The sequence below is a fragment of the Bos indicus x Bos taurus genome, chromosome 8 (assembly GCF_003369695.1).
Source record: "Bos indicus x Bos taurus breed Angus x Brahman F1 hybrid chromosome 8, Bos_hybrid_MaternalHap_v2.0, whole genome shotgun sequence".
Taxonomy (NCBI): domain Eukaryota; kingdom Metazoa; phylum Chordata; class Mammalia; order Artiodactyla; family Bovidae; genus Bos; species Bos indicus x Bos taurus.
Window position 1 is genome coordinate 26,712,377 of NC_040083.1, and position 14,116 is coordinate 26,726,492.

Genomic DNA, 14,116 nt, shown 5'->3' on the forward strand with positions numbered 1-14,116 from the left:
AAAGGTATGTATTTATGCATAGTAAAACAAATCTGGACAATAAAAATCTATAACTGATGTCAAGAACTCATAAATGAACATAACAGTGCACTAAAGTTGACCTAGAAGGCAGAAGATAAAAGTACAAAAATCACACAAAAGTAGTAATTTAACCTAAAGGACAGTTTAAACAGTTAGGATTAAAACAGTAGAAGCATCAAAAATAAAATAACAATATTTTATAACATTCTTTGGGAATCTAGCTCCTTTTCTAAAATACTGTTCTCTGTTGTAGAGTTATAAGTAATTCCAGCAAATGAAGTTAAAATAATGGTGATGATAATAATGTGATTCTCCTTGAAGCTGTATGTTTTCCTCATGACATTGCAATACACTGAGGCTAAATAAAATGAAACCATTTTGACTTTGTTCCAAACTGTTTCACCAGTCTATAAAAGCTTTCCCAAAACAAAAATTTAAATAGGAATGTGTTTCAAAATATTACAAATCCTGGTGGGGGGGGGCGGGCAGTCCTAAGATGACAGAGGAATAGGACAAGGAGATCATTTTCTCCCCCACAAATTCATCAAAAGAACATTTGAATGCTGAGTAAATTCCACAAAACAACTTCTGAATGCCAGCAGAGCACATCAGGCACCCAGAAAAGCAGCCCATTGTCTTCGAAAGGAGGTAGGAAAAAATATAAAGATAAAAAGAGAGACTAATGAGGTAGGGATGGAGCTCCGTCCTGGGAAGAGAGTCTTAAAAAAGAGAGAAGTTTCCAAATACCAGGAAACACTCTCACTGGCGAATTTGTGGCGAGCTTTGGAACCTCAGAAGGCAACATAACTGGGAGGAAAAATAAATAAATAATTAAAACCCACAGATTAGGTGCCCAACGGTAACTCCACCAGCGGAGAAGCAGCGTAGATGCCTGCACCCACCACTAGCAAGCAGGGGCTGGGCCGGGAGGCACAGGCCGCATTGGTTAGTGTAAGGACCGGGCCTGAATGCCCCAAGGGCAATCTGAGGGAACTAACTAGGGATAGCAAACCAGACTGTGGGATAGCTACCCGAGAAAAGCCCTAACCTAAGACACTGTCAGGCCCGCTCACAGAACAAAGGACTGAGCAGAGCTAGCCCGGCCCATCCCCCTGTCTGGTGACAGGCAGGCGAGGGCAGCCAGAGCCGGAAGGGGGCAATCACGGCCCCAGAGAGGCATTATCTACCAAATTGCAAGCAGGCTTCATTGCTAACCAAGACTTCTTGGGATGCTGGACAGTCAACATCCGCCTGAGAAGGTGTGCCGGTTGTACACCCAGAAAACCGAGCAGCAGGGATGGGGAAGGTGATAAATCGCAGCGAACACGCTCGCCAAACACCTCATCACCTGAGCTGCTCAGACCTGGGAAGGGCACAAAACGCAGGCACAACTGAGTCTGCACCTCTGAGGACTACCCGAGTGCCTGAACCTGAGCGGCTTAGACCTGGGAGGTGCATACAACCCAAGGCTGGCCTCGGACAGTTCCCGGCAGAGCAACCTAGAGCCTAAGCAGTGTAGACAGGAACAGCACACACGCTACGAGTGGGGGCAAACCCAGTGTGGCCAAGACACTGCGAGCACACGCCAGTGTTATTTGTTTGCAGCGTCCCTCTCTTCCCCACAGCAAGACTGAACAACTGAGCCTAAAAAAGTGGCCACCACCGCCCCCTTTTGTCAGGGTGGAATCAGACACTGAAGAGACCAGCAAACAGAAGGAGCTAAAACAGAGGGATCCTCCTTGGAAGTGACAGGTGCAATTGATTAAAACCCTGCAGTTAGTACCGACTACATAGGAAGGGGCCTACAGATCTTGAGAAAGATAAATCGGATCAAGGAACTATCCGAAAATGAACTGACCCCACACTGCCCACAACAACACCAGAGAAAGTCCTAGATATATTTTTACTATTTTTACTATCATTCTTTAATTAAAAAAATTTTTTTTTATTTTTAAGTCCTCTATTTCTCCTTGAATTTTCATTTTTATAACCTATTACTTTGCAAAAAAAAATGAGACCCTACTTTTTAAAGCAAACTTCGTATATATATTTTATAATTCTTGTGACTTTTTTTTCTTTTTTCTTTATCTTGTATTTTTGAAAATCCAACCTCTACTCTAGATTTTTAATCTTTGCTTTTTGGTATGGGTTGAATGCCCCAACCAAAAGAAAAGACTGGCTGAAAAGATACAAAAACAAGACCCCTATATATGTTGTCTACAAGAGACCACCTCAAAACAAGGGACACATACAAACTGAAAGTGAAGGGCTGGAAAACGATATTCCATGCAAATAGAGACCAAAAGAAAGCAGGAGTAGCAATACTCGTATCAGATAAAATAGATTTAAAACAAAGGCTGTGAAAAGAGACAAAGAAGGACACTACATAGCAATCAAAGGATCAATCCAAGAAGAAGATATAACAATTATAAATATATATGCACCCAACATAGGAGCACCGCAATATGTAAGACAAATGCTAACAAGTATGAAAGGGGAAATTAACAATTACACAATAATAGTGGGAGACTTTAATACCCCACTCACACTATTGGATAGATCAACGAAACAGAAAATTAACAAGGAAACACAAACTTTAAATGATACAATGGACCAGTTAGACCTAATTGATATCTATAGGACATTTCACCCCAAAACAATGAATTTCACCTTTTTCTCAAGTGCACACGGAACCTTCTCCAGGATAGATCACATCCTGGGCCATAAAGCTAGCCTTAGTAAATTCAAAAAAATTGAAATCATTCCAAACATCTTTTCTGACCACAATGTAGTAAGATTAAATCTCAATTACAGGAGAAAAACTATTAAAAATTCCAACATTCCAGCCTCCAATATGGAGGCTAAACAACACGCTGCTGAATAACCAACAAATCACAGAAGAAATCAAAAAAGAAATCAAAATATGCATAGAAACGAATGAAAATGAAAACACAACAACCAAAACCTGTGGGAGACTGTAATAGCAGGGCTAAGGGGAAGGTTCATAGCAACACAGGCACACCTCAAGAAACAAGAAAAAAGTCAAATAAATACCCTAACTCTACATCTAAAGCAACTAGAAAAGGAAGAAATGAAGAACCCCAGGGTTAGTAGAAGGAAAGAAATCTTAAAAATTAGGGCAGAAATATATGCAAAAGAAACAAAGGAGACCATAGCAAAAATCAACAAAGCCAAAAGCTGCTTCTTTGAGAGAATAAATAAAATTGACAAATCATTAGCCAGACTCATCAAGAAACAAAAGGAGAAAAATCAAATCAATAAAATTAGAAGTGAAAATGGAGAGATCACAACAGACAACACAGAAATACAAAGGATCATAAGAGACTACTATCAGCAACTATATGTCAATAAAATGGACAACTTGGAAGAAATGGACAAATTCTTAGAAAAGTACAACTTTCTAAAACTGAACCAGGAAGATATAGAAAATCTTAACAGACCCAGCACAGAAACTGAAACTGTAATCAGAAATCTTCCAGCAAACAAAAGCCCAGGTCCAGCTGGCTTCACAGCTGAATTCTACCAAAAATTTAGAGAAGAGCTAACAACTATCCTACTCAAACTCTTCGAGAAAATTGCAGAGGAAGGTAAACTTCCAAACTCATTCTATGAGGCCACCATCACCCTAATACCAAAACCTGACAAAGATGCCACAAAAAAAGAAAACTATACGCCAGTATCACTGATGAACATAGATGCAAAAATCCTTTTGAGGATTGTTTTAAGGATTGTTTTAAGGATTGTTTAAGAATCCAACAACACATTAAAAAGATCATATACCATGACCAAGTGGGCTTTATCCCAGGGATGCAAGGATTCTTCAATATCCACAAATTAATCAGTGTAATACACCACATTAACAAATTTAAAAATAAAAGCCATATGATTATCTCAATAGATGCAGAGAAAGCCTTTGACAAAATTCAACATCCATTTATGATAAAAACTCTCCAGAAAGCAGGAATAGAAGGAACATATCTCAACATAATAAAAGCCATATATGATAAACCCACAGCAAACATTATCCTCAATGGTTAAAAATTGAAAGCATTTCCCCTAAAGTCAGGAACAAGACAAGGGTGCCCACTTTCACCACTACTATTCAACATAGTTTTGGAAGTTTTGGCCACAGCAATCAGAGCAGGAAAAAAATAAATAAATAAAAGGAATCCAGATTGGAAAAGAAGAAGTAACACTCTCACTGTTTGCAGATGACATGATCCTCTACATAGAAAACCCTAAAGACTCCACCAGGAAATTACTAGAGCTAATCAATGAATAGAGTAAAGTTGCAGGATATAAAATCAACACACAGAAATCCCTTGCATTCCTATACACTAATGATGAGAAAATAGAGAAATTAAGGAAACAATTCCATTCACCATTGCAGCGAAAAGAATAAAATACTTAGGAATATATCTACCTAAAGAAACTAAAGACCTATATATAGAAAACTATAAAACACTGGTGAAAGAAATCAAAGAGGACACTAATAGACAGAGAAATATACCATGTTCATGGATTGGAAGAATCAATATAGTGAAAATGAGTATACTACCCAAAGCAATCTATAGATTCAATGCAATCCCTATTAAGCTACCAACGGTATTTTTCACAGAACTAGAACAAATAATTTCACAATTTGTATGGAAATACAAAAAGCCTTGAATTTGAGAAAGAAGAATGGAACTGGAGGAATCAACCTGCCTGACTTCAGGCTCTACTACAAAGCCACAGTCATCAAGACAGTATGGTCCTGGCACAAGACAGAAATACAGATCAAAGGAATAAGAAATAAAGCCCAGAGATAAATCCATGCACCTATGGACACCTTATCTTTGACAAAGGAGGCAAGAATATACAATGGAGAAAAGACAATCTCTTTAACAAGTGGTTCTGGGAAAACTGGTCAACCACTTGTAAAGAATGAAACTAGAACACTTTCTAACACCATACACAAAAATAAACTCAAAATGGATTAAAGATCTAAATGTAAGACCAGAAACTATAAAACTCCTAGAGGAGAACATAGGCAAAAACACTCTCTGACATAAATCACAGCAGGATCCTCTATGAATATTAGAGGATATTAGAAGATTCCCACCTCCCAGAATATTCTAAATAAAAGCAAAAATAAACAAACAAATGGGACCTAATTAAAATTAAAAGCTTTTGCACAACAAAGGAAACTCTAAGCAAGGTGAAAAGACAGTCTTCAGAATGGGAGAAAAAATAGCAAATGAAGCAACTGACAAAGGATTAATCTCAAAAATATACAAGCAACTCCTGCAGCTCAATTCCAGAAAAATTAACGACCCAATCAAAAAATGGGCCAAAAAACTAAATAGACATTTCTCCAAAGAAGACATACAGATGGCTAACACATGAAAAAATGCTCAACATCACTCATTATCACAGAAATGCAAATCAAAACCACATGAGGTACCATTTCATGCCAGTCAGAATGGCTGCGATCCAAAAGTCTACAAGCAATAAATGCTGGAGAGGGTGTGGAGAAAAGGGAACCCTCTTACACTGTTGGTGGGAATGCAAACTAGTACAGCCACTATGGAGAACAGTGTGGAGATTCCTTAAAAAACTGGAAATAGAAGTGCCATATGATCCAGCAATCCCACTGCTGGGCATACACACTGAGGAAACCAGAATTGAAAGAGACACGTGTACCCCAATGTTCATCGCAGCACTGTTTATAATAGCCAGGGCATGGAAGCAACCTAGATGTCCATCAGCAGATGAATGGATAAGAAAGCTGTGGTACATATACACAATGGAGTATTACTCAGCCATTAAAAAGAATACATTTGAATCAGTTCTAATGAGGTGGATGAAACTGGAGCCTATTATACAGAGTGAAGTAAGCCAGAAAGAAAAACACCAATACAGTATACTAATGCATATATATATGGAGTTTAGAAATATGGTAACAATAACCCTGTATGTGAGACAGCAAAAGAGACACAGATGTATAGAACAGTCTTTTGGACTCTGTGGGAGAGGGCGAGGGTGGGATGATATAGGAGAATGGCATTGAAACATGTATAGTATCATATGTGAAACGAATCGCCAGTCCAGGTTTGATGCATGATACAGGATGCTCAGGGCTGGTGCACTAGGATGACCCAGAGGGATGGTATGGGGAGGGAGGTGGGAGGGTGGGTCAGGATGGGGAACATGTGTACACACATGGCAGATTCATGTTGATGTATGGCAAAACCAATACAATATTGTAAAGTAATTAGCCTCAAATTAAAATAAATTAATTTATATTAAAAAATATTACAAATCCTAACAATAAAATATATCGTCTTAAGAATTTATTGCCAGGGAACAGGAACAATATCAATCTAGAAAATTATATCTTTAAATAAAAGAACCTTTTTCAAAAAATCCAATTCAATTGAAGGAAAGTAAAAATTTAACTGATTGTTATTCTGACATTGAGCCATATCTTTTATATTGACAGACATATACGTTATATTAAATTATATATGGGCTTCCTTTGTGGCTCAGTGGTAAAGAACCCACCTACCAATATATAAACCATGTCCTTAAAGTAAAAAAACTGATTTATTAACACAAATACCATAGACTCCTAAGATGGGAACTTCCTTTAAAATAAATACTTTCCTATAAATGAAACATGTTTCATTTCTCAAGGTATTTTTATTTTTCATTTTTATTTACTTGATTTTAAATTAATTAATCAATTCTTTAATCATTAAGACTCAATTAATATTATGTGCTGGTCATGTACTGACTACTGTAAAAAGATCCAAATCAGAACTACCAAATTACCAATATTAGTTACCATGTATGTGAGCTAAGTTGCTCACTAAATAGTGTCCCACTCTTGCAACCCCATAGACTATAGCCTACCAGACTCCTCTGTCCATGAGATTTTCCAGGCAAGAATACTGGAGTGTGTTGCCATTTCGTTCTCCAATTAGTTACCTTCAGATAAGATCAGATCAGATCAGTCGCTCAGTCGTGTCCGAATTTTTGCAACCCCATGAATCGCAGCACACCAGGCCTCCCTGTCCATCACCAACTCCTGGAGTTCACTCAGACTCACGTCCATCGAGTCAGTGATGCCATCCAACCATCTCATCCCCTGTCGTCCCCTTCTCCTCTTGCCCCCAATCCCTCCCAGCATCAGAATCTTTTCCAATGAGTCAACTCTTCGCATGAAGTGGCCAAAGTACTGGAGTTTCAGCTTTAGCATCATTCCTTCCAAAGAAATCCCAGGGCTGATCTCCTTCAGAATGGACTGGTTGGATCTCCTTGCAGTCCAAGGGACTCTCAAGAGTCTTCTCCAACACCACAGTTCAAAAGCATCAATTCTTTGGCGCTCAGCCTTCTTCACAGTCCAACTCTCACATCCATACATGACCACTGGAAAAACCATAGCCTTGACTAGACAAACCTTTGTTGGCAAAGTAATGTCTCTGCTTTTGAATATGCTATCTAAGTTGGTCATAACTTTCCTTCCAAGGAGTAAGCGTCTTTTAATTTCATGGCTGCAGTCACCATCTGTGGTGATTTTGGAGCCCAGAAAAATAAAGTCTGACACTGTTTCCACTGTTTCCCCATCTATTTCCCATGGAGTGATGGGATCGGATGCCATGATCTTTGTTTTCTGAATGTTGAGCTTTAAGCCAACTTTTTCACTCTCCACTTTCACTTTCATCAAGAGGCTTTTGAGTTCCTCTTCGCTTTCTGCCATAAGGGTGGTGTCATCTGCATATCTGAGGTTATTGATATTTCTCCCGGCAATCTTGATTCCAGCTTGTGTTTCTTCCAGTCCAGCGTTTCTCATGATGTACTCTGCATATAAGGTAAATAAACAGGGTGACAATATACAGCCTTGACGAACTCCTTTTCCTATTTGGAACCAGTCTGTTGTTCCATGTCCAGTTCTAACTATTGCTTCCTGACCCGCATACAAATTTCTCAAGAGGCAGATCAGGTGGTCTGGTATTCCCACCTCTTTCAGAATTTTCTACAGTTTATTGTGATCCACACAGTCAAAGGCTTTGGCATAGTCAATAAAGCAGAAATAGATGTTTTTCTGGAATTCTCTTGCTTTTCCCATGATCCAGTGGTTGGTATCAAATTAACTGGACCTAAAATTAAAAAGAGGCTTCCATTTCCAGTGTTACTACTCATGAGAAATCCAGAAATATACTTTGAAGTAAGCACATTTAAATCATGTTTTAAATGTGAGAAAGTGTTACGGTAAATTCTGAGGCCAAAAATAAAGTAAAGCAAGAATTCAGAGGGATTTCCCCGGTGGACCAGTTGTTAGGATTCTGGGCTTTCACTGCTGGGGACCCGGGTTTGATCCCTAGTTGGGAAACTAAGATCCCACAAGTCTTGCGTTGCAGCCCAAACAAACAAATTCAGAGACAAGCAATAAGCAAAGTGGCCAGCAAAATATAAGCCAACTGATAATCCTTTTTGATCTTTCAGTTCAGTCGTTCAGTTGTGTCTGACTCTGCGTCCCCAGCAGGACAGGCTTCCCTGACATCACCAACTCCTGGAACTTACTCAAACTCATGTCCATCGAGTCAGTGATTCCATCCAACCATTTCATTCTCTGTCATCCCCTTCTCCTCCCATCTTCAATCTTTCCCAGCATCAGGGTCTTTCAAATGAGTCAGTTCTTCGCATCAGGTGGCCAAAGTATTGGAGTTTCAGCTTCAGCATCAGTCCTTCCAATGAACACTGGGGCCTGATTTCTTTTAGGATGGACTGGTTGGATCTTCTTGCAGTCCAAGGGACTCTCAAGAGTCTTCTCCAACACCACAGTTCTAAAGCATCAATTTTTCAGTGCTCAGCTTTCTTTACAGTCCAACTCTCATATCCATACATAACTACTGGAAAAACCATAGCTTTGACTACATGGACTTTTACTGGCAAAGTAATGTCTCTGCTTTTTAATATGCTGTCTAGGTTGGTCATAGCTTTTCTTCCAAGGAGTAAGCGTCTTTTAATTTCATGGCTGCATTCACCATCTGCAGTGATTTTGGAGCCCCCAAAAATAAAGTCAGCCACTGTTTCCACTGTTTCCCCATCTATTTGCCATGAAGTGATGGGACTGGATACCATGATCTTCATTTTCTGAATGTTGAGCTCTAAGCCAACTTTTTCACTCTCCTCTTTCACTTCCATCAAAAAGGCTCTTTAGTTATTCTTTGCTTTCTGCCATAAGGGTGGTGTCATCTGCATATCTGAGGTTATTGATATTTCTCCCAGCAATCTTGATTCCAGCTTGTGCTTCATCGAGCCCAGCGTTTCTCATGATGTACTCTGCATATAAGTTAAATAAGCAGGGTGACAATAACAGCCTTGACATACTCCTTTCCCAATCTGGAACCAGTCTGTTATTCCATGTTCATTTCTAACTGTTGCTTCTTGATCTGCATACAGATCTTTAAACTCATTTAAATAGCAACACAGGATGTAGGAGGAAAGGCAAGTCTAGGCTCCAACTCTAGATGAGAAATCTGAGGTCACAATGCTAGGGCACTGCATATAGCAAAAGCCTGTATATCTTCTTTATTCTTGAGTAGTATTCTATAGTATGGATTAACCATTCAGCTATTGAAGAAAATTTTTTTGTTGCAGTTTGTAGCTATTAAAAAAAAGCTGTTATCACCACTCATGTACAGATGTAACTGTTTGGGATAAACATAAATTTAATTTCTATGAGATAAATGTCCAAGAGTAAGATGGCTGGGTTGTATGGGAAGCATAAACTTTCTTTAAAAGAAACTACCAACTGCTTCCAAGAATGCTGTACCACTTTATATTCACAGTACTATATGAGAGATATACTAGTACTATATGAGCGATCCAATTTCTCTGCATCGTTGTCAGCACTTGGTATTTTTTAATTTTAGCTGTTCTAATAGATGTGTATCTTATCAGGGTTTCAATCTCTATTTCCCTAATGGTTAATGATGTTGAACATCTTTATATGTGCTTATTTGCTATCCATTTATTCGTTTCTGTGAAATGTCTGTTCATGTCTTTTGCCTCTTTTCTAATTGAATTATTTTTCTACTGTTGAGCCTCAACAAAAATCCTTATATATTCAAGATATCAGTGTTTTGTCAAAAACATGGTTTTATAAATACTTCCTTCTGGTCTGTATCATGGTGTTTTTTTTAACCCCCTTCATAGGGTCTTTCACAAAGGCAAAGTTCTTAATTTTGATGCAGTTTAATCTACTGGTGTTTTCTTTTAAGGACCATGTTTTTGATAACATGTCTAAAAACTCTTCAGCAAGTTCTAAGTTTAAACACTCTAAGATTTTATCTTATGGTTTCTTCTTAAAGTTTTACCTTTTCATCACTATCTGTGATTTATTTCAAGTTAATTTTTGTATAAAGTGTGGGGCTTAGGTTCATTTTTTTTTTTTTGCCTAGGGATCTCCAATTTTTCCAGTACTACTTGTCTCCTCTACTGAACTGTTATACACCTTTTTCAAAAATCAGTTATTTTTCATACTCGTAAATCCATTTCTAGGTTCTCTATTTCATTATGTAAGTGTTAAACCTTTCTTCCCCTCCTGGGGGATGCTTGGTATCACCAGTCTTGACATTAAATTGAGTGGTGGGCACTGATGACATCCTTTGTGGTGGGAACACAAAGCTGTTATTTTTTTGTTAAAATTTCCATTTGGTTCTATTTTATATCTTCTATTTCTTTGATGAGAATTTCTACTTCACTCTTGAGATGTTCTTGTTTTTCATTGTTTCAAGCCTGTTTGTAAATGCTTCTTGAAGCATTTTTAATGATAGCTACTTTAAACTACTATCATATAGTTTGAATGGCTGTTTCAGCTTGCTGTTAGCTTCTCTTGCTATCTTTTTTTCATACACGTTGAGGTGTTTCTGGTTGCTAGGTATGATGAATGATTTTGAATTACATTCTGGACATTTTAGGTGGTGTATTCCTCAGTACTTCCCAGCTGGGGATGGAGGTCCAGTCTCTGATGATATCCTGGTTGGTAAGGGGCACCTCATTATCACTGGGGGTGAAAGCTTGGGCTCCCCAAAGACCTCTGCTGATACCACCTTGGTTGGGAACTGGAGCATGATCTTGTTTCTGTTCCTCACTTGGCCTCTCTTGACATAGTGGAGAGGGTATGGGAGGCTTTATAGATATGGGAGGTTATGAAAGTCCCCATCTCTGCACTTGACCTCTGAAATTGAGAGAAACCTCTGCTAGGAAAGGAAAGGGCCATCTCTTCATTGCTGGATACAGATGGATGTCCAACTCCCTGTGTGACCTCTAATGGCATAAAGGGAAGAGTCATTACCAATGGCTCTTCAATGGGTCCTAAAAGGAGGAGAAGGCATGCCTTCTTACAGCTAGGTGAGATACAAGTGTGTGTTCCTCACTAGGTCTTTACTGGTTGAGGGTAGAGGTAGGGTTGCAGTTTTTTCCATGGTGTTTGGCTAGGGTAGGGCAGTTATTATGTAAAAGTTTTCTGTTTTACTGGGCTGTCCATTTTCTGGTTCTTTGACTAGAGAGAACCGGGTTTTATAGGGGGCTTCTATCATCTGACCAACTGGCCTTTCCAAGTTGCAGATTTCTTCAGCATCCAGGCCAGGATATATGAGGCAAAATGAAAACCCAGAGACCTCACTAACCAGGTTGTTCAATTCTGAGATCCCTACTTGGTATGTCTCCTCTCTACTTTTCAGAATCTTCTCATTGTTTTATTATTAATTTATATTGATAGAGTCCCTATCAAAATCCCAAAGGTTTGTTTGTGAGAAGCTGATTCCAAAGAACAAAGGACCAAGAATACTGAAGGGACTCTTGAACGAAAACAAGATGGGAGACTTGTTCTATTATCAATTAAGACTACTATAAAATAACAATGACAAGACAGTATGATATAGATGAATATAGTGATGGAACAGAAGAAAAAGTCTAGTTACATACCCACATGTATATGCACACCTGATTTACAACAAAGGTGGTGCTACTGCACAGAGTGGGGGAAAGTGTAAAACTTAATCCCTATCATTCATCATATGTAAAAATCAATGTCAGACATAGAGGTCAAAATCAAAACAGTAAATCAGACAATACAGAAAAAGGCAACAAGGTAGTATAAAAATACTGAAGTCAAAGTAGGTAAAAAATTTATAGAGAGCATAAAACAGTATTATTCATACAGGAAAAAATTATTAAATTTGACCACATTAGAATTATGATGTTTTATTCCCCAAAAGATTCCACTAAAAAGAGTGAAAGGGCACAGGATGGCATAGGGCAGAATATAGGATCAACAGAAGACTCATATGTAGTATACATAAGAACTCCAGATGAATAAGGAAAAGACAGACAATTCATTTGTAAAGCGGGAAGCACTTAAGGAAGCAATTCACTGAAGAACTCCAAATGAATAATAATTATAAGAAGTAGTATTCAACACCTTATTAGTAATCATAGAACATAAACTCACAATAATATACCTCAATATACAAACAAAAGTGGCTGAGATAAGAAGGACTAACATAACACATGTTGATAAGAAGCAGTAAAAATGTTCATATACTGCTAGGGGATGCAACAAATTGGTACAACACTTTGGAAAACAGTATCATCTAAGATCTTAGAAACACAGAATCTATGGTGCAGTAATCCTACCCCCAGGCATTTCATTGTAGAAATGCCCATACTTGTGTTTACAAGAATATTCATTGTAACATCATTTACAAGAAATCCAAACTGAAGCAACCCAAAATTCAATAGTAGAATGGGTATATAAACTGTGATATATTCCAATAGGGAAATAATATACAACAATAAAAATGAACATATCCCCCATAATACTGAACAAAAAGGCCAGAGACAAAATAAAATATAGATTCCATAAAGTTCAAAAACAGGCAAAATTAACCATAATGTTAGGAGAGATAAAACAATAAAGAAAAGAAGGGGAGTGACTAAAATTAAGATAATGGTTACCTTGGAAGTAAGTGAGAAGTTCTAATATTTGCCAAATACAATTGGTACAATTTGACCAACTATAATTTTCTGACTCCCAACAATGTACATAGATCTATTCAAAGTAGTTTATACTACATTCTCTTATTTTATGAATAGAATTATGAGTTTCTTTTATTTATAAATTCATTAAGCTGTACACAATCAACTTCAGTTACACAAAAATTCCAACCAAATAATGTATAGCAAAATAGATTTCTTTAAAAACTATTTATCAACGAACCACTCAATCAGCAGGTACTTAGCATATAGTTTTTCATCTAAACTTTATTATGGCAGTAACTAAGATATACTTTAGTCATTCTTGAGTTTTTTGCTCCAAAGTTCTGTCAAGATCTCAAAAAATAAACAGCTTTAGACAAGGTTTTTAAAGAACCTTGCAGGTTAATTCAAGCTAATCTTTTTTAAAAAACAAAATAAAATTATCTTTTCTCAGTTTTTCACTGATCTATGCCAAATAGTAAATCTTTAGTGACATGATATATCAGTAATAAGAATTACTGAATAAGTTGTCTTGGAACACTAATATTTTAAGACTTAAAATATATTGGGGAATAAAATACATTAGCATGCAATAAGAAATAAATCAGAAAAACAAAATAAATACATTGGGCAGCATGTATTTATTTGTACATGTATATACATTACTTAATGTATTTATATTAGGTAGAAATTAGAAATTCAAAGATTTAGTCAGACTAAATTTGTTATTATGAAAGCTAATATAAAAACAGAAGTTTCTTCTCTTTGTATATTTTATGTACCTGAAAATAGTAATGAACTTATTATCACATTTATTTCTGGCTGAGATTCTTTAAGATTTATATTTAGGAAAATTATATCTACTTACATTTTTATCTATGCAAAAGATTTTTAACAAATTAGTACTTGAAAATTATTTAAGTGAGTATTTTCACTGCATATTACAAAGAAAACAATTTTTAAGGATTCACATTAAATCACTGGCAAGAAAAATTGATTAAAGTTATGACACATGAGATGAAATTAAAAAGTCTATAATTAA

General features: G+C 37.1%; 1 protein-coding gene across 4 annotated transcripts in view; it reads right to left on the bottom strand.

Moving 5' to 3' along the window:
* The window catches only part of CNTLN (centlein), a 352,880-nt gene that overhangs the window by 78,337 nt on the left and 260,427 nt on the right, over positions 1 to 14,116 (bottom strand). The gene's annotated exons all lie outside the window — the stretch shown is intronic.